The sequence below is a fragment of the Rattus norvegicus genome, chromosome 5 (assembly GCF_021556685.1).
Source record: "Rattus norvegicus strain SHRSP/BbbUtx chromosome 5, alternate assembly SHRSP_T2T, whole genome shotgun sequence".
NCBI lineage: Eukaryota > Metazoa > Chordata > Mammalia > Rodentia > Muridae > Rattus > Rattus norvegicus.
This window is the reverse complement of record NC_141538.1, coordinates 61,887,061-61,907,230: the sequence shown is the minus strand read 5'-3', so window position 1 is coordinate 61,907,230 and position 20,170 is coordinate 61,887,061. Positions and strand designations below refer to the sequence as shown.

General features: G+C 42.4%; 1 protein-coding gene across 2 annotated transcripts in view; it reads left to right on the top strand.

Moving 5' to 3' along the window:
- The first annotated feature begins 138 nt into the window (after positions 1-138).
- Positions 139-20,170, top strand: part of Kif24 (kinesin family member 24) — a 66,903-nt gene continuing 46,871 nt past the window's right edge. Inside the window, 1 exon segment of one of the 2 annotated variants that reach the window (NM_001431166.1) lies at positions 139-305. The gene's annotated coding sequence lies outside the window, so the exon portion shown is untranslated. 2 annotated transcript variants of the gene reach the window in all.

Here is a 20,170-nt window from a genome sequence, read left to right as displayed (position 1 = left end):
ATCTTCCCCAAGCGGAACCATTGGACCGCCCCTGTCTCTTCTGATCTCTGATTGGCCCTTTAGAGGAGAGGGTGATAGGCCCTGTGAATGACCATTGGCGGGTTCTGCGGGACCGCAGGCGGGCGGGCGACAGCGCGCGCGTTCGAACTGGCGCTTGGTGGCGTTGCCATAGAGATGTGGCCTGGCGGACTCCTTAGGCGGGTTGACGGGACGCTCTGCTAGCCCGGCTTAGGGCTTTCTCCTGACGGCACTAATTCTTCCGTCCTCCGAGAAACTGACTGAGGAGGAGCCGGGAAGGCCCTGAGGTGAGACACGGTGGCTTTGGCTTGAGCCCAAGCCCTGCGCCTGCGAGGGAAAGGGTGCGCTTGTCTCAGAGTAGCGTGTGTCGAGACCGGTATTTGCCGGGTAACTAGAGCTTGGCTTCTCGGATTCTTCGAGGGTTCACGCACTCTCCTATTTCGTCTCCCCGTCTGCGGTTTCTCCAGCAGTTACCTCGAACGCCACCATTCTTGAGGCCTTTCTGAATCCCCAAAGGCCCCTTGCCTTTGAAACATGCTCTTCAGAGCTAGCCTGAATTCGACTTTGGGTTGTTTTTGTGAACTTCCGGAAACCTCATTCTTCTTTTCCTCATTTAATTTTGACCTCTGAGATAAGACAAGCCTTTCCGCAATGCCTTACGCATAGTAGTTTTTTTTTTTTTAAAGGAAAGTTCAGTTGGCTTTAACTCACTACGAATAGAATCGATTATCTTTTGTGTCTTGTTCTATTCAAACAATTTGGGAGCAGGTGGAAGAGAGGACACCCTAATCTCATATACAAAAAAGCTAGAAAATTCAGCGTTGGCAGCCCCACAATCGGAGCAGGAAGCCCTGCTTGCTTACTGTGGATGACAGTATTCTCTAGGCTGGGAATTCTGGACAGTAGTAAGAGTAGAGAAGGCGAGCTGACCACTAGCATACTGACATTAATTCATTGTTTACTGCTTTTATTATTTTAATTTTTGTGTGTGGGGTTATTTGTTTGGAGACAAAGTTAGATGTGACTATCCTGGAACTCTGTGTTTAGAAAGGTAAAATTGTAACTTGGTTGCTACACCTCTTCCCCACATTGTAGTCTGGCCTAAAAATACCTCTTATCAGACCCCTAAATATATTTGCTTAAAACAGACCATTCTGTTGTTATATGCCAGTGTTATTTAGTGACCTCCAACTATCGTCACATTTTATCTGTGCTTTGGAAAATGAAATCAGTTATTTGACTTTGAGGGTTTTTTTTTTCCACTTAGCATTGTGTGTGTGTGTGTGTGTGTGTGTGTGTGTGTGTGTGTGTGTGTGTGTGAGAGAGAGAGAGAGAGGGGGGGGGGGAGAGAGAGAGAGAGAGAGAGAGAGAGAGAGAGAGAATATCTCATTCATGAGATTCATGAGCACGCAGCTTGTTTAGGCTGCTGCACTGCATATTCCAGGATATTTCTGTAACCCCCTCCCCCACTTCTCCCTAGGAGTGCTGGGGTTACAGATGTGTGATACCACATGTGACCTTTAATGGGGTTCTAGGCATTGAACTTAGATCATTAGGCTTATAGGTTTTGTGCATTTACCTACCAAGGTATTTCCTTGGCCTTGGCTTTTTTTTTTTTATAAATGTTATGTGTATGAGTGTTTTGCCTGTATTTATGTATACCTTGTGTGTGTGTGGTATGAAGGAAGCCAAAAGAGGGTTGGGTTCCCTGCAAGTGTAGATATAGACAGTTGTGAGACACCATGTGGGTGCTGGGAAAAGAACCCAGGTCCTTTGAAAGAACAGCCAGTGCTCTTAAAGGCTAAGCCATCTCTCCAGCTCCATTTTTTAAAAAAACTTTTTTGGGGATAGCATTTTACATTGTAGGAACATGCAATAATAATCCTGTTTCAGCTTCCTGAGTGCTGGAATTATAAATATAAGCCAACACACTCACTTTGGAAAATTTTTAAAACCTTTTATTATTTGTTTTATTTGTTGTTGTGTGTCTGTGTATGAACAGAGGATGGCTTTTGGGGAGTAGGTTCTCCTTTCCAGATTTATTTGGGTCATCAGACTTGGCAGAAAGTGCCTTTATCTGTTGAGCCCTCTTGCCTGCCTTTAAGACATTTTTTCTTTGCATTTATATTCTGCAGAGACAATTTTGTGACCATTCTCTTCAGAACATATTAACAGCTCAGCCTCTGACCATTCATCAGATATCCAGAATCCTGCTTCATTTCCAAGACTATTTCATTGTTGACTTGTGGCCTGTACAGTCACAATATTATTGCTGATTATTCTTTCTTATATGAAATTCATAGTTCAGAGTTAACATTAATGAAAAGATTCAAAATGTTGCCAGGCAGTAGTGGCTCATGCCTTTAATCCCAGCGCTTGAGAGGCAGAGGCAGGCAGATCTTGGATTTCAAGGCCAACCTGGTCTACAGAGTGAGTTCTAGGACAGCCAGGGATACACAGAGAAACCTTGCCTCAAACAACAAAATGTCAAGTATAGCAGCTGTTGTGATTTAGATATTGTGATGTTTAATGCTAATTGTCAACTTGACAAAACAGAACCACGTGGGAAAAACTGATGTCTGTGGAAGATTGACTTGTATTAACTGAGGTGGGAAGACCTGCTCACTGTGGATGTCCTAGGCAGGGGATTCTGGACAGTCTAAGAGTGGAGAAAGCAAGCTGATCACTACTGTCTTAAGTTAGGGTTTACTGCTGTGAGCAGACACCATGACAAAGGCAACTCTTACAAGGACAGCTGGCTCACAGGTTCAGAGGTTCAGTCCATTATCATCAAGGCAGGAGCATGGCAGCATCCAGGCAGACATGGTGCAGGAGGAGCTGAGAGGTTGGTATTTTGTTTTCTGTATAATGAAGGGTTGAATTTTTCTCATATTTCTTCATCTAGTGTCTATGAGGTATTTACCTAGTTTCTCCATGTAGACTTAGCAAATTTGTTCAAACTTTGTGTACTGTAGGTTAACAAGTTTTGTTAAGTGAGGCTGGGAATGTGGTAGTGCACACCTTTAATCCCAGCACTCTGGAGACAGGCTGGGATTAAAGGTGTGCACTAATAATCTCTGTGTTCAAGGCCAATTTGGCTTATATAGTGAGTTCCAGGCCATTAGGGCTACATAAGACCCTGTGTTAAAACACAAACACACACATAAACTCACTATGTGGACTGGCCTTGAATTTACAGATATCTGCCTACCTGTACCTCTGGACTACTGGGACTAAAGATGTGCACTACCACTCCCGACTGAGGTTATTTTTAAATTATGCTTTCTCAGCATCATCCCTGTGTGAGTAATGCCTGATTCCATAGGAACAACTGTTTCCAAAGGAGTTTGACTATGACTGAAATCATAGTAGCTTGGAAATTTATTTGTTTGTTTATTTTGGCTTTTCAAGACATGTTTCTCTGTTAGCCCTGGCAGTCCTGGAACTTAACATTATAGACCAGGCTTGCCTCAAACATACATTCATCTGCCTCTGCCTCCTGAGTGTGTGCACCACTACTGCCCAGCCAGCTTGGGAATTTATAAAGACTGATTGTAGCCATTATTTTTCTAGGTAAACACATGAGATATGGTTTGTTGACATGGTTTTATGGCTGCAAACTGGCAAAAAAATCTTTAAGTGACAACTTCCTGAGATTGAACTAAACTAAAATTTTAAAAATAAAAATAAACCACTGCATTTAAACCCAACATTGGTTGCTACTTGTCCCTATATTAAACCTTAGTATTTAGAATAGTAGGCCTGTGTTGACTTAAGATGACTGGGTTCAGCAATTTTGTTAGATTTATTTTTAGGTGATTAACATGAAACTAACTTTTTTTAAATTTGCAAACAATCTCAAAGGTCTTTTTTCTTTCTTTCTTTCTTTCTTTCTTTCTTTCTTTCTTTCTTTCTTTCTTTCTTTCTTTCTTTCTTTCTTTCTTTCTTTCTTTCTTTCTTTCTTTCTTTCTGTTTAAAGTAATATGGCAGTAATAGTGTCCAGAATCCACCACCCCTAACCATAGGAATTCCATTGAGTACCATCTGTTTTAGTTCTTCTGCAGCTGTTGTTTTAAGCAGTTGTCTCCTGCCCTTTGTCTCTTGTGAAGCTCAGTTACTATAGATAGGATAATCCCTGGAGTTTGAAATAACTAGTTCTCTTGTAGAGAGAAGCATATTCTGTATTGTTTACCTTTTATTTTGCTTCTTGGAATTGGGCATTCTTGTGTGTTCTTAGGGATCTTGTACCTAACCTGAGGTACAGAAATACTTATAAAAAGTGATTGAAAATGTTTGGGTTTGTATTGTAACTGTTTTTGTTGTTTTTAACGTGTGTGTGTGTGTGTGTGTGTGTGTGTGATAAAAACCTTCTAAAATTGAATTGTGATTGATGGTTGTATACTTTTAATATAGTAAGATTTATTAAATTAAATACTCTATATGGGTATTTTATAGTGTGAGAATTCTATGTCAATAAAATTAAGATTTATTGATATCCTAGATGCCTTTGTTGAATGTTTTTCCTTATTTTCTCTTGTATAACTGAAGTATTGGGATGTTGTATGAATTAATAAAACTGAAGAAAAATGTGAATGTCTTTGAACTGGGCTATTTTCATCCATTTTTCTGGCTGGTAAAGAATGTTATATAGATCTTAGATTTCTTTATAGTGATTAAAGAAACAACAAATGACCTTGATACATACAACAAGGTAACATTAGAGCCTGATACTTATATTTTGTAATTCTGATATTTATTCTAGGGTTTTTGGTACTTACTGACTTGTCCCTACCTAAAGGCCGATAAAACTCTTAGCAAAAATCCCTCTGTTCCTGGGATAGCTTTGTATATAGATGATCTTTCCTGAGTCATTAAGTCATTTCACAAACTTGTTAAATTTGTTTTTTTTTTTTAGATTGACATGTTTCATTGATATAAATGCTCAGAAATTTCCTCTTTTTCACTAGCAGCTGTCATTTAAGTTCAGTATAAAAATGGATATGAAAAACAATATAATCATTTCAACTTGTTTCCAAAGTCCTAAGAAAGAAAAGGTAAAATTTCCACAAAATTGAAAATTCTCTGTTTAGTCTCCATGTTATAGAATTGTAAAGTAATGACTCTGGCTAGACCTGGTGGCACATATTTGTACTTGGGAGTATAAGAAACATTAAATAGTCTCCTTGTAGACATCGTAGGTTTTGTTGTGGATAATTTCAAATTTTGATCTTCCTTTTAAAATTTTATAATATTTTAAATCCTCCCTCACAACCTAGTCAAGCTTTTGTTTACACAAAGGTCCTATTACAGTTTTGGAATTTAAAAACTAACCAATTGAGAAAGACTGTAAAGTCAGGCCCCAGCCAATGGGGAAAAGACCACTTATGTTAGAATAAAAACCAAGTGTACTTCCTGTCCTGGTGTGCATGCTCTTCTTTTTGAGGGGTGCACCCTTTTGATCAAGAGTAAAGTTTTGCTTTGTCCACACACTTCAATTGCCTTTCTTTGCAACTCCAAACTTATTTCTAACAGAAGGTAGAAGGTTTTCTAGTTTGAGGCCTTTCTGGACCACAGAAAGTTCCTTTTGTTTTGTTTTGTTTTTTGGTAACTCAGTTTATTTTATGTATGAGTGTTTTGTGGGCATGTATGCATGTGTACCATGAATGTGCTTGATGCCCATGGAGGTCAGAAGAGAGCATTGGGTCCCCTGGGATTTGAGTCACAGATGGTTGTGAACCACCACATGGGTGCTAGACATGAACTCGGTTCTCTACAAGCACAAGTGCCAATGGTGGTGTGTGCTTTACTTCCAACACCTAGGAGGCAGACAGGTGGGTCTCTGGGTTCCAGGCCAGCCTGGTTTGCACAGCCAGGGATACATAATAGAAAGACACACATTCTCTCTCTCTCTCTCTCTCTCTCTCTCTCTCTCTCTCTCACACACACACACACACACACACACACACACACACACACACACACATGCTTTAATTACAGAGCCATCTTTAATTCAGTAAATTTCAAATCAGTCTGAACTACATAGTGAGATCTTGTCTCGGAAAGCCAAAATATTTTTTAAAATTAAAGTTAAATACTTCAACTATCTGATTTTATTTTATGCAAACTGCTAAAAGACAGAACCCAGAACCCCATTTTTTTTTTTTTTTTTTTTTTTTTTGGAGCTGGGGACTGAACCCAGGGCCTTGTGCTTGCTAGGCAAGTGCTCTACCACTGAGCTAAATCCCCAAACCCAGAACCCCATTTCTAATGGCTGAAGCCAGGTCAGTGATTGCCTAGGGACAGAATTGACTGTTTAGGAATTGGGGATGGGGGAATGGAATCATGATTTAGCCCTTAACAGCACTTGCTCCTATTGCAAAGAATTCCCTTCACACATATGGCAGCTTACAATAGTTGTAGCTCTGTTTTCTGGAAATTTGACACCTTCCTCTGGCCACTGAAGGCACCAGATATATATGTAGTACACTCAAGAAATACTCATATGCGTAAAATAAAACTATTTTTTAAAAGGCATTAGGAACTTGAAGGAGTTATTGAGCTGGGTATAATGGCACACATCTTTAATCCCAGCAGGCAGAAGCAGGTAGATCTCTGAGTTCAGGGTCAATCTAGTCTACAAAGTGAGTTCTGGAACAAAAGGACCTAAGCAAAATTTTAAAAAGGAATTATTGATAAGTTTTGATTGCGTTTTTTTTGCGTGTATACGTGTGTGTTATAATTTGCGTTGAGAAGGTTGAGCTAGATTGACTCCATGACAGGCGGTGAGATGCCAGTTCTAGAGGAGTAAGCCTAAGTTTCTTTTTCCCAAAACTGAACAAACCATGAAAAACTACAGCCCACAATCAGGAGCTGCTCCACCATCTGGCCTGAGGCAAGAATAGTTAGCAACAGTTCTGGAAAGTCCCCAGAACCTTGGCCAATCCCAGAGTCACCAGTACTCTTAGAAATTGTGCCAACCAATCAAGATAAAGGTCACCTACCCCTCTCTGGAATTCCCCTAATCAGCTTTAACTTGAGTCTGGGAGCTCACCATGAGGTGGCCATTTTGATGAATGCTAGACCCCTGCATGCTGGCTATCTGCAAAATAAACACTCTTTGCTTTTGCATACTATTGAGTCTGGGATGTCATTCTTTGGTGATTCACAGACCCTTACATTGGGGACTTGTCTGGGATTGCTGGAGCTGCCGCCTCAACTTCAATAGTTGAGCATTTTCCAGGGCAGGTTTACTCCCTGCCAATTGGTAAGTCCAGGTGCCCAAACGTCAATTGTCTTGTTAGTCTCAGTATTTCTGTTTTGGGTTTAATCTGAAGGCCGAGAGGGACAAACTGGATATTTTGTCACCCCACCAGGGGCTATGGAGGCTATTCCCAACCCCCTACCAGGAGAGGGAGAACTCAGTAGTTCTCATCTGATTCATGAACTGGCTCTGAGTTTTTGAGTCTCTCATGGGCAGGAAGGAGGACCACCTGAGATATGAGATAACCTCTATCTTTTCAGTTCCCCAGAAATGTCATTCTGTGTTTACATCTTTTGTCTTGATTTTTTTCTTCCTGTACAAGTTCTTGGTCTAATTCCTTTTGATTCCTAAAATGGGGCATACACAGACCACCCCGTTAGGCTTAATCTTGAACCATTTTAAGAACTTCTGCTGGGTTGTGGTCTGGTTGTTAGTCGTGGCAAACTAGCCATCTTTTACAGGAATGAATGGCCCACCTTCTAGGTAGGATGGCCCAATGGGGAAACTTTCCATCCCTCTACTATTTAAAAGGTAAAGGCTAGAATCTGGAAAGCCATAGGCCACCCAGATTAGGTGCCATATATCACCATGTGTCGGTATTTAATTGAGAAGCCCCTGCCTGGATGAAACTTTTTCTATCACCAGCTATGCCGCCATTAGGGAGGTTCAGCCTCTGCCACCTACCTACTTTCTCCTTAGGCCCCTGAAGAGGATCTCTTAACTTTCCCCTTAGGTTCCTGTCCCTGCTGCTCCCCCTGCTCAGCAGGTACAGGCAAAAAAAGAGGGAAATCCCAACTCTGCAGAGTCCGCCCCACACTTGGGCCCATACTGCCCAGAGGGCTGATTCTACTATGGCCTTACCCCTCAGGACCACAGCACTGCCTGATGGGGGTGGGATGGGGAGATATTTTATGACATACATTCCTTTTGCTATTTAATGACATAATTGGAATTTTTCAGAACCCTAAAGTCTCAGAAAAACAATCTGCTTTGATAGACCGCTTCCATTCAATAATGTTGACTCACCAACTGACTTGGGATGATTGCCAACAACTGCTCCAGGTCCTCTTCATTAGTGAAGAGAGGGAATGGATCATGGTAGCCACCTGGAAGTTCATTCCAAGAGCAGATGGGCTGCCCACCCAGATCTAGGTTGTTATTGATGTGGTCTTTCCTATGACTCAGCCCGATTGGGACCATAACACTGATGCAGTTAAGGGGAAACTCATGGTCTACTGCCAAGTTCTAATGGGGGGGGGGGCTCCGAGAAGCTGCTAGATGGCCTACAAATTTGTCCAAAGTAATTCAGATAGTGTAGGGAAAAGATGAGTCACTGAGAAATTTCCTAGAAAGAATGATGGAGGCCTACACTCTGTTAGGCCAGAGAGAACCAACCTGCCATAAACATTTTGTCAATCAAAGGCTGCCCCTGTAAGCCATCAGAAGCTTCAATACCTGGACAGCTTTGTGTGTAAGAAACTAACTGAATTAGTAGCTACAACTGAGAAGGTTTTTTAACAATTGAGAGAGCCCTGATAGTCAACAGACTGAAAACTGGCAAAAGTGCTGCTCACCACTATGAACCAATGAAAGGTAGCTAAACTTGCTCACAGAAGGGACAAATATAAGCCAGTTCCCACTAAAGGAGAAACAGCCCTCCATTACAGAGGAACCAATGTGCCAGTTGCAAAGAGAGAGGCCATTGGAAAAATGAGTGCCCTAAAAGAAACCCAAGATGGGGTCCAAAGTTTCTAGAGTTGGAAGAACTAGATGACTCAGAACATCTCAAGTCCCCTCCATGACCCCTGTGTAACCTGTGGACACAGGTACAACATTCAGTTTCAAAACAACCGTGGGGGTCCACTGTCAGACCAGAAAACATAGGTGCAAGGGGCAAAGGACATCAAGCCCTATCCATGAACTACCTGAAGAAAGGTGGACTTGGGAGTGGGACACGTAACTGATTCATTCATGATTATCCCTGGTTGTCCATACCCCCTGCTGGGAAGAGACCTCCTTACCAAAATGGGAGCCCAAATCCATTTTGGCTCAGAGGGAGTAGAAGTCCTGGATAAGAATGGCCCCCATCCATGTACTGACCTTGGTTCTAGAGGAGGAATACAAATTATTCCCTTAGCCAGCTCCATCTCTGAGCCTGTTGCTCCAGAGGTTTCTGACAGAAGTCCCAAGGTCTGGGCAGAAAAGAATCTGATAGGACTCACCCATCATTGGGCTTCAGTTCTAGTCCAATTCAAGGCTGGGCCACCTGAGCCCAAACCAGAACATATCCAAGGCCCAGAGAAGCCAGAATGGGATCACCCTGTGCCTCAAGTGACTGAAAAGCAGGGATTCTGATTCCTTGCCAATTGTCATCAAACACTTCTCTCCTTGCTGTCAAGAAGCCCCATTACAATGAATATCGACCTGTGCAGGATTTGAGGGTGGTAAACAAGTAGGTGGAAGACATCCATCCCACAGTTCCAAACCATTAAACCCTGCTCAGCAGCCTCTTCCCAAGCACACTATGTGCTCTGTGCTCAACCTGAAGGATGCTTTCTTCAACTTGCCTCTGACACCCAAAAGCCAGCCTCTATTTGCCTTTGAATGGCAAGATTTGGAGAGAGGCTTCAGCAGACAACTGACTTAGATACATCTGCCTCAAGGATTCACGAACCTTTGCTAAGGCAGTACATGAAGACCTGGGTGAGTACCAGTGGGCCCACCCTCAAATAACCTTACTCCAGTATGTAGATAATCTCATAATTGTGCCCCACACCCACCCTCACCCCCAACCTAAAGATGTGCCTAGAGACCACACAAGACCTGCTGCAGTAGTTGAGTCAATTTGGCTACTAAGTGTCTATTAAGGAGGCCAACTTGAAGTCATCTATCTGGGATATATGTTTGGGAGTGGGAGGACAGTGCATGCTGTTAGACACTCAGAACCATCCTCAGCATCCTACTTCCATCAACCTGAAGGCAAAAACAGGAATTTTGGGGTCCACAGAGTTTTGTAGACTCTGAGTGCCAAGGTTCACTAAGATAGCAAAGCCATTATATGAGGCCACCATGAGCCAAGAAGATAAGATTGAATGGACCCCTGAGATGGACATACCTTTTAAGACCTTAAGAAAAGCCTATTGGAGGCATCAGCCCTGGCCTTCCTGGACATTCACAAACCTTTCTTCCTGTATGTGAATGAGAGGGGATAGCAAAAGGGGTGCTCACCCAAACTTGGACCATGGAAAAGAACTGTGGCTTATATATCTAAGAAGCTGCACCCAGTGGCTCAGGGATAGCCACCCTGCCTCTGGACCATAGCTGCAACCGCCCTGCTGGTCAAGGACACTGACAAGATAACTATGGGACAGGGGCTTGTTATCACCACCCCCATGCTATTGAGGGCATTCTCCAGGATAGTCCCAGCCAATGGCTGCCCGATGCCAGACTGGTGCACTTCCAAGCACTTCATTTGAATCCCCCTATATAAGATATAATTTATACTCTGCTGCCAGACCCATCCTCAGAGATATTGCTCTATAGTTTTGGGGTGTGTTCAGAAAGACTAGGCCAGACCTGACTGACATACCCAGGCCAGATGCCAAGCACATTTATTTCACAGATGGGAACAGCTTCATCCAGGATGGAACCAGGTTTGCCAGGGCAGTGGTAGTGGACTTGGACTCTGTCATTTAGGCAACTGCTTTGCTGCCAGGAATGTCAGTCCAAAAAGCTGAACTAAAAGCTCTAACCTAGGCTTTAAAGCTGGCAAAGGGGACCATAGCCAGCATTTTTACACTGACAGCAGATATACCTTTGCCATGGCTCATGTGCATGGGTTCATATACCAAGAGAGGGGACTGCTGACTGCTGAAGGAAAAGCCATTACAAAATAAGGACGAAATACTTGCTTTATACTAGGTATTATGGCTTCCCCTCAAGGTGACCATAATTCATGGCGCTGGTCATCAAAAAGGGATCTCAGAAACAGCCCAAGGAAACAGGCTAACTGATAAAGCTGCAAGGGAGGATGCCCAGGCCTCCACTGCTCACATCCTGGTAGCCTTATCACCCTGTACTCCTATCCATCCTAGAATATACTACTGAGGACAAAGATCAGGCCAAATGCCAGGGAACCTGCAGAAGCAATGGACAGCTGCAACTGTGAGTGATACACCATCCTACCTAAGGAATTCGCTAAATGACTCATCTATCACATCTCTCAGGCCTTGCATCTGAATCACCAAAAATTTTAAAAAAAATGTTGCAAGGAGCAAAGTACAAAATATTTGACTTGGGACACTTGGTGATCAGATAATCTCAAATATCCCACCTGTCAAGCTGTGAACCCCTCAGGCTTTAATCAAGGAACCCCAAGAACCAGAGTTAGAGGCTAGGGGTGAATTGGGAAATAGATTATACAGAAATAAAGCCAGTAACATGGATATAAATATCTGCTAGTTTTTATAGAAAACCTTTTAAGGATGAGTAGAAGCCTATCCTATGAAAGAGAGTCTGCCAATGAGGTGGCAAAGAAGAGATGACATCATATCTAGGTGTGATCTACCTACCCTGCTTTGGTCTGACAATGGACCAGTATTCATCTCTTAGGTAACTCAATATTTAATACATGTCTTAGAGACCAATTGGGAACTGCATTGTATGTACAGTCTCCAGAGTTCAAGACAGGTAGACAAGATGAATCAGACCCTGAAGGAGGCTTTGATCATATTAACACTTGAAACTGGCAATAACTGGGTATCTCTTCTATCTTGCACCTTACATAAAGCTAGTAATAACCCTTATATCTTAGGCATCATCCACTTTGAGATACTATATGGGAGGCCTCCTCCTATGCTGCCTAACCTCCAGTCTAATATTCTAGCTGAATATGACCAATACAAGTTCTTGGGGGTGCTTGGAGGCCCTCCACAGAGTCCAGAAACAGCTGCCTTACCATCTGTCGGGCTTTTGAGTCTGTTCCTCCCACTAACTCCCATTGCTTTGAACTAGGTAACGAAGTCTGGATTAAGAAGCATAGCCACTAACCCAATCACAGAAAGACATACATGGTATGCACTCATTGATAAGTGGCTATTAGCCCAAATGCTTGAATTACCCTAGATGCCTAGAGCAAATGAAACTCAAGATGGATGATCAAAATGTGAATGCTTCACTCCTTCTTTAAAAGGGGAACAAGAATACCCTTGGCAGGGAAGAGAGAGGCAAAGATTAAAACAGAGACTGAAGGAACACCCATTCAGAGTCTGCCCCACATGTGGCCCATACATATATAGCCACCCAATTAGACAAGATGGATGAAGCAAAGAAGTGCAGACCGACAGGAGCCGGATGTAGATCGCTCCTAAGAGACACAGCCAGAATACAGCAAATACAGAGGCGAATGCCAGCAGCAAACCACTGAACTGAGAATAGGACCCCCGTTGAAGGAATCAGAGAAAGAACTGGAAGAGCTTGAAGGGGCTCGAGACTCCATATGTACAACAATGCCAAGCAACCAGAGCTTCCAGGGACTAAGCCCCTACCCAAAGACTATACATGGACTGACCCTGGACTCTGACCTCATAGGTAGCAATGCATATCCTAGTAAGAGCACCAGTGGAAGGGGAAGCCCTGGGTCCTGCTAAGACTGAACCCCCAGTGAACTAGACTGGTGGGGGGAGGGCGGCAATGGGGGGAGGGTTGGGAGGGGAACACCCATAAGGAAGGGGAGGGGGGGGATGTTTGCCCGGATACCGGGAAAGGGAATAGCACTTGAAATGTATATAAGAAATACTCAAGTTAATAAAAAAAAAATATATATATATATATATAAAAAAAAGAAGCATAGCCACAAGACTCTGTAACCCCACTGGAAAGGACCTCATACTGTGATCCTGACCATGCTAATGGTTGTGAAAGTGGGTGGGATCCAGATGTGAATTCATCATTCCCACATTAAGCCTGTCAGGAGAGAGAAAACTCAGCAGTTGAGGTCTCATCAGGAATGGTTTCCATGGTACCCATCTCAAGGGCAGTGGAGGGCATCCCAACATCCCATCAACCCACTGAAGCTGCAGCTTCAACACTCCTGATCCTGCTTGCCTTACAGGAGTGTTGGTCTTTAGTAGGGGCCTGCTACATCAACCAGTAGCTCCCACCATTCCCTGAACCTGACTTGGCAGATAATTAATATTGCAATGGGTAAGGTTGCCAACTCTACCACTCACTCAGCTCCCCCGGGCACTTGGTTCCCTGCTCTTCATGTAGACCTTTATAAGGGATAAGGGATGGGACCCTCAACCAGACCTGGTTAGGGTTGTAACTTGCCTGGGGGCTGAAGGAACACACGGATTCATGAAGGCCTTTTACATTTGCCTGGGGCACTCTCAAAATCCCAACCAGCGGGCCAAATGCAGTGGTTGGGAGTCCTTTTCCTGTGTGGCATAGGGGTGCAAATGTACCAAATGGATAAACTGGAAGCCCCTCATCCCCACCTCATTAAAGATGGTCTCATCATTGTGACCCAGTTTGCTGATACCCGGACACCTGGGGCCATATCATGTGAAAGGACACCCAGCTCCCTAGGAGAGAAACCTGTAGACCTCGCTTTGAACCCTCTTACTGTCTAACAGGGTAACACAAAACAGACTTGTTAGGTTCACAGATGCTGGCAAGAAGAATGCTGATTGGATTGCCAGTAAGATATGGGGATTAAGACTTTATATCTCTAGCTATGATCCAGACTCCTGTTGACCATTCAACTGCTCTAGCAAGGCCTCATGGGACCCTATATAATGAACATAGGAATATTATTGAATAATGAATATTATTCCTATATAATGAATAAAGCATTCCTATATAATGAATGCTTTAGTGAGGTTTGTCAAGGAACAGATTTCCACTGTCCAACTGATGATTCTCAAGCAACAATACCAGCCCATGGAAATCTCAAGGATTTGAGATAAGCTATTATTCAGGGAGGGAATGAGAAGGTCGAGCTAAATTGACTCCATTACAGGCTGTGAGATGCCAGTTCAGGGTTCTAGGCCTAAGTTTCTTTTTCCCAAAACTGAACAAACCATGAAAAACTACAGCCCACAATCAGGAGCTGCTCCACCATCTGGCCTGAGGCAAGAATAGTTAGCAACAGTTCTGGAAAGTCCCCAGAACCTTGGCCAATCCCAGAGTCACCAGTACTCTTAGAAATTGTGCCAACCAATCAAGATAAAGGTCACCTACCCCTCTCTGGAATTCCCCTAATCAGCTTTAACTTGAGTCTGGGAGCTCACCATGAGGTGGCCATTTTGATGAATGCTAGACCCCTGCATGCTGACTATCTGCAAAATAAACACTCTTTGCTTTTGCATACTATTGAGTCTTTCTTTGGTGATTCTCAGACCCTTACAGCATGTAGAGGTCAGAGGACAACTTTCTGGGTTTATTTCTTAAGTTGTTGAAGCAGTTTCTCTCTTGTTTCTGTTATGCTGCAAATGCTCAACTTCTAGGTAACTCTCCTGTCTTCACCCGAAGTCTTGTAGGAATGTTAGGTTCAGATGGGTGGGCCCCACCACTTGACTCTTTATGTTGGTTCTGCAGATAAGATCCAGATCATCAGACCTAGGTGACAAGCACTTTTATCTATTGGGCCATCATTTGACCTTACAATTAAAAAAAATACATATTTATTTCATGTTGGTGGTGTGTACATATGTACATACCCCAGTACATGCACATGGAAGTCAGAGGAGTGTGGGAGTGGGTCTTTTCATCAGTATGGATCAAACTGAATCAATCAGTTTGTCATGATTCCTGGCAGGGCACCTTTACTCACTGGGGCCATTATCACTTTTGTTTTTTGTTTTTTAAACATATATATATATATATATATATATATATATATATATATATATATGTCTCTATTCTACCTGATACTTCAGTAGTTAATTCTGTTCTCTATCCTAGCCCCAGGCAATCACTGACCTGCTTTCTATCATTAGAATTGGGTTTCTGTTTTTTAGAAGTTTGCATAAAAAATCAGCTAGTAAGTATGTGTATTTATTTTTATTTATGTGTATGTGTGTACTTGCTTGTCTGTATGTGAGCCTAACCTTTGTTATTTACCTTGATCACTTTATTTTTCATTTGGTGTGTATGTGTGTGTGCCTGCTTGTCTGTATGTGCATGCATACCTTACTCTCTCTGCTTAAGACAGCTGTGCCTATGTTTTGGATTTGTTTGCTCTTCATATTAATTTTGTTTGGTTTTAAAAGACAGAGCCTTGTTATATAAACCTAGTTGACTTGGTACTCATATGTAGCCCAGGATGGCCTCAAACTTTTGGCCGACTTCTTGCCTTAGCTTACCAAGTGCTGTAATTACAGGCATGTGCCACTACAACTAGAGAATTTCAGGATCTTTTTTTTTCTGTGTCTTTAGGAAAAAAAAGTGTCATTAATGAGTTTGTAGTTGATGTTACTTTTTTTGTTGTGTGTTTTTTTTTAATGTTGCACTTGAGATTTAATAAACATAGTGCCTCATTCATGCTAAGTGCTTCTGAGCTATATACCTAGCCATCTTTTTTCTCTCCTCATTTCAAAACAGTCTCACTAAATTACCCTGACTGGCCTTGAACTTGCAGTCTTCTGTCTCAGGCCTCCCAAGTGCAACTGGCCGGCCGGCCTGCCTGCCTGCCTGCCTGCCTGCCTGCCTGCCTGCCTGCCTGCCTGCCTGCCTGCCTGCCTGCCTGCCTTTCTCTCCTTTGCACTTCTCCCACCACCCACCATACACACCTTTCTGGTTTTTGGTTTTTCAAGACAGGTTTCTCTGTGTAGTCCTGACTGTCCTGGAACTTTCTCTGTAGACTATGCTGGCTTTGAGTTTTCTTTTTAAAACAGGTTCTCATGTGTTCATACTGGCCTCAAACTTGCTGTGCAGCTGAGGATAACCTTAAACTTCTGATCCTCCTGCCTGCACTTCTCATGTGCTGAAATTACAGGCAAGCACCAGCACACTGGGTTTGTTGCTAGGAAGCAAATGCTTTGGCTTTAGGTTTGCCAGGTAAGTGCTGTACACTGAGCTATATAGATCTTTAGGGTCTTATATTCCATTTTTTGGTGTTTATTTTATAGGGATGTATTTCTTTATTCTGGCATTGAATCTTTGCTTTGGGTTTTATGGACATTTTAACAGTGTTGATTCTTCTGAGAATCCGTGAAAGGGCTTTGCAGTGATTTCTTCAATTTCTTTCATCAATGTTTTAATAGTTTTCAATGTGGGGATCCTTCCTATCTTCCTGCCTACCTACTGTCCTTTTTTTTTTTTTTGTTTGTTTTGTTTTTTGTTTTGTTTTCCTTTTGACAGATCTCTAGCTGGGCAGTGGTGGCCCACACCTTTGATCCCAGGACTCAGGAGGCAGAAACAGGCAGATAGATCTCTTGAGTTTAAGGTCAGCCTGGTTTGCACAGAGAAATCCTATCTAAAGAAAAACAACTACAACAGCAACAACAACAAAAGGACAAGTTTTTAATAGTCCTGGCTATCCTGGAACTTGATATGTAGACCAGGGACTGGCTTGGAATTCTCTGCCTCTGTCCCTAGAGTGCTGGGGTTAAAGGTGTGCGGCAGCACCATGCTTAGCAAGATCTTTGATTTTTTTTTTTTTTTTTTTTTGTGGCTATAGTAAATGGAATTGCTTGCTTGCTTACTTTTTAGGCTAATTTGCTGTTGACATATGGAGACTATTTCTGATTATTGCCTCAACAGCTGAGAGTTAGCAGTCCTCAGGCTGGCCACAAAGGAGAGCTCTGCATATTTGTGGTATTAAATACCAGAACAGCCAGTATGTAAAATCGTGCCCATCATCCTCCCCCACACTGGGGTTTCACTAATTTGCAGTTCATTTTTCTGGTAGTGACAGCTGTAAGCTACTTCATGCACCTAGGAGTCAGCTAAGGGGGAAGTGACTGGGCCTGTCAGAGGTATCAGACATGAGAACAATTAAATTCTAATCTTGGAAGTCACTTGAAAGCTGTTTTACTCTTGTCAACTCACAGGTTCATTATGGATCTTTTCCCTCTCCAATAAAAGGAAGGGATAATGATAGCATTGCAGATAAACCTCAAAACCACCTTGGTAAATAAAAGATACTAGATACAAGAGAACATAATTTCACCTAGGAAAAATTTAGGAAATACAAGTAGTACATAAATCCAGAAAGTAGGTCATGGTAGTCTTCAACCAAGAGCAGAGAAAAGGAGGCATGGGGACAGGCATGAGGAATGTTTTGAGCTTAGTGGGTCTGTGTCATAATTGTGGTCCCACAGGTGCATAGCACTGTCATTTAACTTACAAAATTGTATGCTACCACAGATAACAAGAAAAGGGATCCTGGGGCAGTTTTATGGCACAATAAGAAAGACCATAGAAATAGATTATTTAAGAATTTGCCCTTTATTTCGAGAAGGAAGCATAGCAGTTATTTAACTTGTCTAAAAGAATTGCTAAATCAAAGAATTGCTCTAATGATCCAGTAAAATTATTGCTCCTTGTACAGTGTGAGTGTCTAAACACTAAACAGAATAGCAGTTGTCAACCCCAGCTCCCTTCACCCAATTTGTCATTTTTCTTGAAACCCTTTTTGTAAATGTGACTGGTGTTTTGCATGCATGTGTGTCTGTGTGAGGGTGTTAGTCATCCTAGAACTGGAGCTACAGACAGTTGTGAACTCTCATGCGGGTGCTGGAGAATTAAACCTGAATCCTCTGGAAGAGCAGCCAGTGCTCTTAACCACTGAGCCATCTCTCCAGACCCTTGGAATCTTTTTAAAACTACTTGTTGTAGAGGGTGTTTGAGATCAGACAAACCTCCTAAAATATTTTACTTATTTAAGACAGGGTTTCACGTTGGCTGGCCTGGAATCCTCAGCGATTCATGTTTCTGCCTGGGTAGGTTTAAAGGTGTGTGCTACCATCTCTACCTTCTAATATTTAACTTACTAAAAGCTTGTATTAGTCTTAACTACTTATTTTGTTTCTTTTTTTTTTTTCTTTTTTTCGGAGCTGGGGACCGAACCCAGGGCCTTGCGTTTGCTAGGCAAACGCTCTACCACTGAGCTAAATCCCCAGCCCCACTTATTTTGTTTCTTATTGGTTGTTTTTTTTTTTTTTCTTTTACTTTTTTGTTGAGGAACTCCATTTACATCCTTAGGGCTACAGTGTAATTGTATTCGTAGTGAATGTTTTTAAATTTTTTAAAATTTCTATTTTGTTGCATGTGTGTGGTGTGCATGTGTGGGGGCAGATGTGTGTGCACATGTATGTGTGTGCACATGTATGTGTGTGCATGAAGAGGCAAGTATACTCTCCACTTTGTTTATTGAGGCAGCATCTCTCAATTGAACCGAGGGTTTGCTGATTCCTAGTCTTAGTTAGCCAGCTTCCCTCGGAGAGTCTCTGCATTTGTCCCCTGAGTCTGGGACTATAGTTTGTCAACATACCTGCCCAACTTTTACATGGGTTCTGCAGATCTTGTCCTCAAGCTTATGGGGCAAGAGAGCTTTATTCACTGAATTTATTCATGGTAAATTACTTTTTCTAAAAAAAAAAAAAAAATAGTGCCATTCCAGCAGAGGAGGTTCAGGCAGGAGGATCTCTGTAGGTTTGAAGCCAGCCTGGGCTACATAGCGAGTTCCAGGACAGCTAGGACTAAATAGACCCTATCTCAAATATGAAATAAATTTATTTCTATTATTTTTGTGTTATGTGTGCCTCTGTGAGCCTGTGCCACCATCTTCATGCAGGTGCCCTTAGCGTGCAGAAGAGGGTGCTTAATGAGAGTCACATGTGCTCTCAGGACCATCATGGGGACGCTGGGTCCACTGCAAGAGCAATAAATTCTCTCAACTACTGAGCCATCTCTTTAGCCCCCAAAGGTGAATTCTTTTTGTTGTTGTTATTGTTTTATTTTTGTTTTTGAGACAGGATTTGTCTGTGTAAGCTTGCCTATCTTAGAACTCTGTAGACCAAACTGACTTCAAATTCACAGAGACCCACCTGCCTCTGCCTCCCAAGTGCTGGGATTAAAAGTGTATATTACCCACCCGGCCTCATTCTGTATTCTGTATAACTTTGTTAGAGGTAACATTGATGGGATAGAGAGAGGGTTGAGCTTGTGATGTGAGTAGCAATGGCTCAGGTGTTTGTTGCTGTACAGGTGTCCAAAGAACAAGCAGTGTCGACTCTCACTCTTTCCCTTTCCCAGTCTCCAGGCGTCTGTGCTTACCACTTGAATTTGACTGTGCATAACTTTCACTTGAATTTAGGATGGTGAGTGGCTAATTGTAACAGTAATGTGTTCATTGAAGAAAAGCTTATTTTCAGGTTAGACAGAAAATATGCATGATGCTCTCAAAAACTTAAGGCAGTTGAGTGAAAAACATGGACTATATAAACCACTACAATTAATAGGGCCTGGTGAAGAATTAAAACTAAGAAGTTCCACACTAAAATTCTGAAATAAGTCATTTGGTATTACGTAAAATACATTGGGCATTCTGTAAAAATTGAATTGAAAAGAAGAGTAGGTCATTTATACTTGCCTCCATGTGAAGTTCTGAGTAATTAAGTGGTGTTAGGTCTAGGGATTGAAGAGTGACGCTCACACTCAAGTATACAAGAGCAGAGATCGCGCACGCAGGGGTCTCTCCCTCTGGTGGACTGGCAGGCCCAGCTTTTATTGTCATGGGCATTCCAGGGTGGGGTATGTGTCCTTTTACCTTGGTTAGCTCTGTCTCTAGGGGTCTGACTGATGTATTGTTGCCTAGGCTCTGGAGACTTCCCAGGAGGCTGCTTACTCATTCTAGCTACCTATTCTCTCTTCAGGCCAGATGAC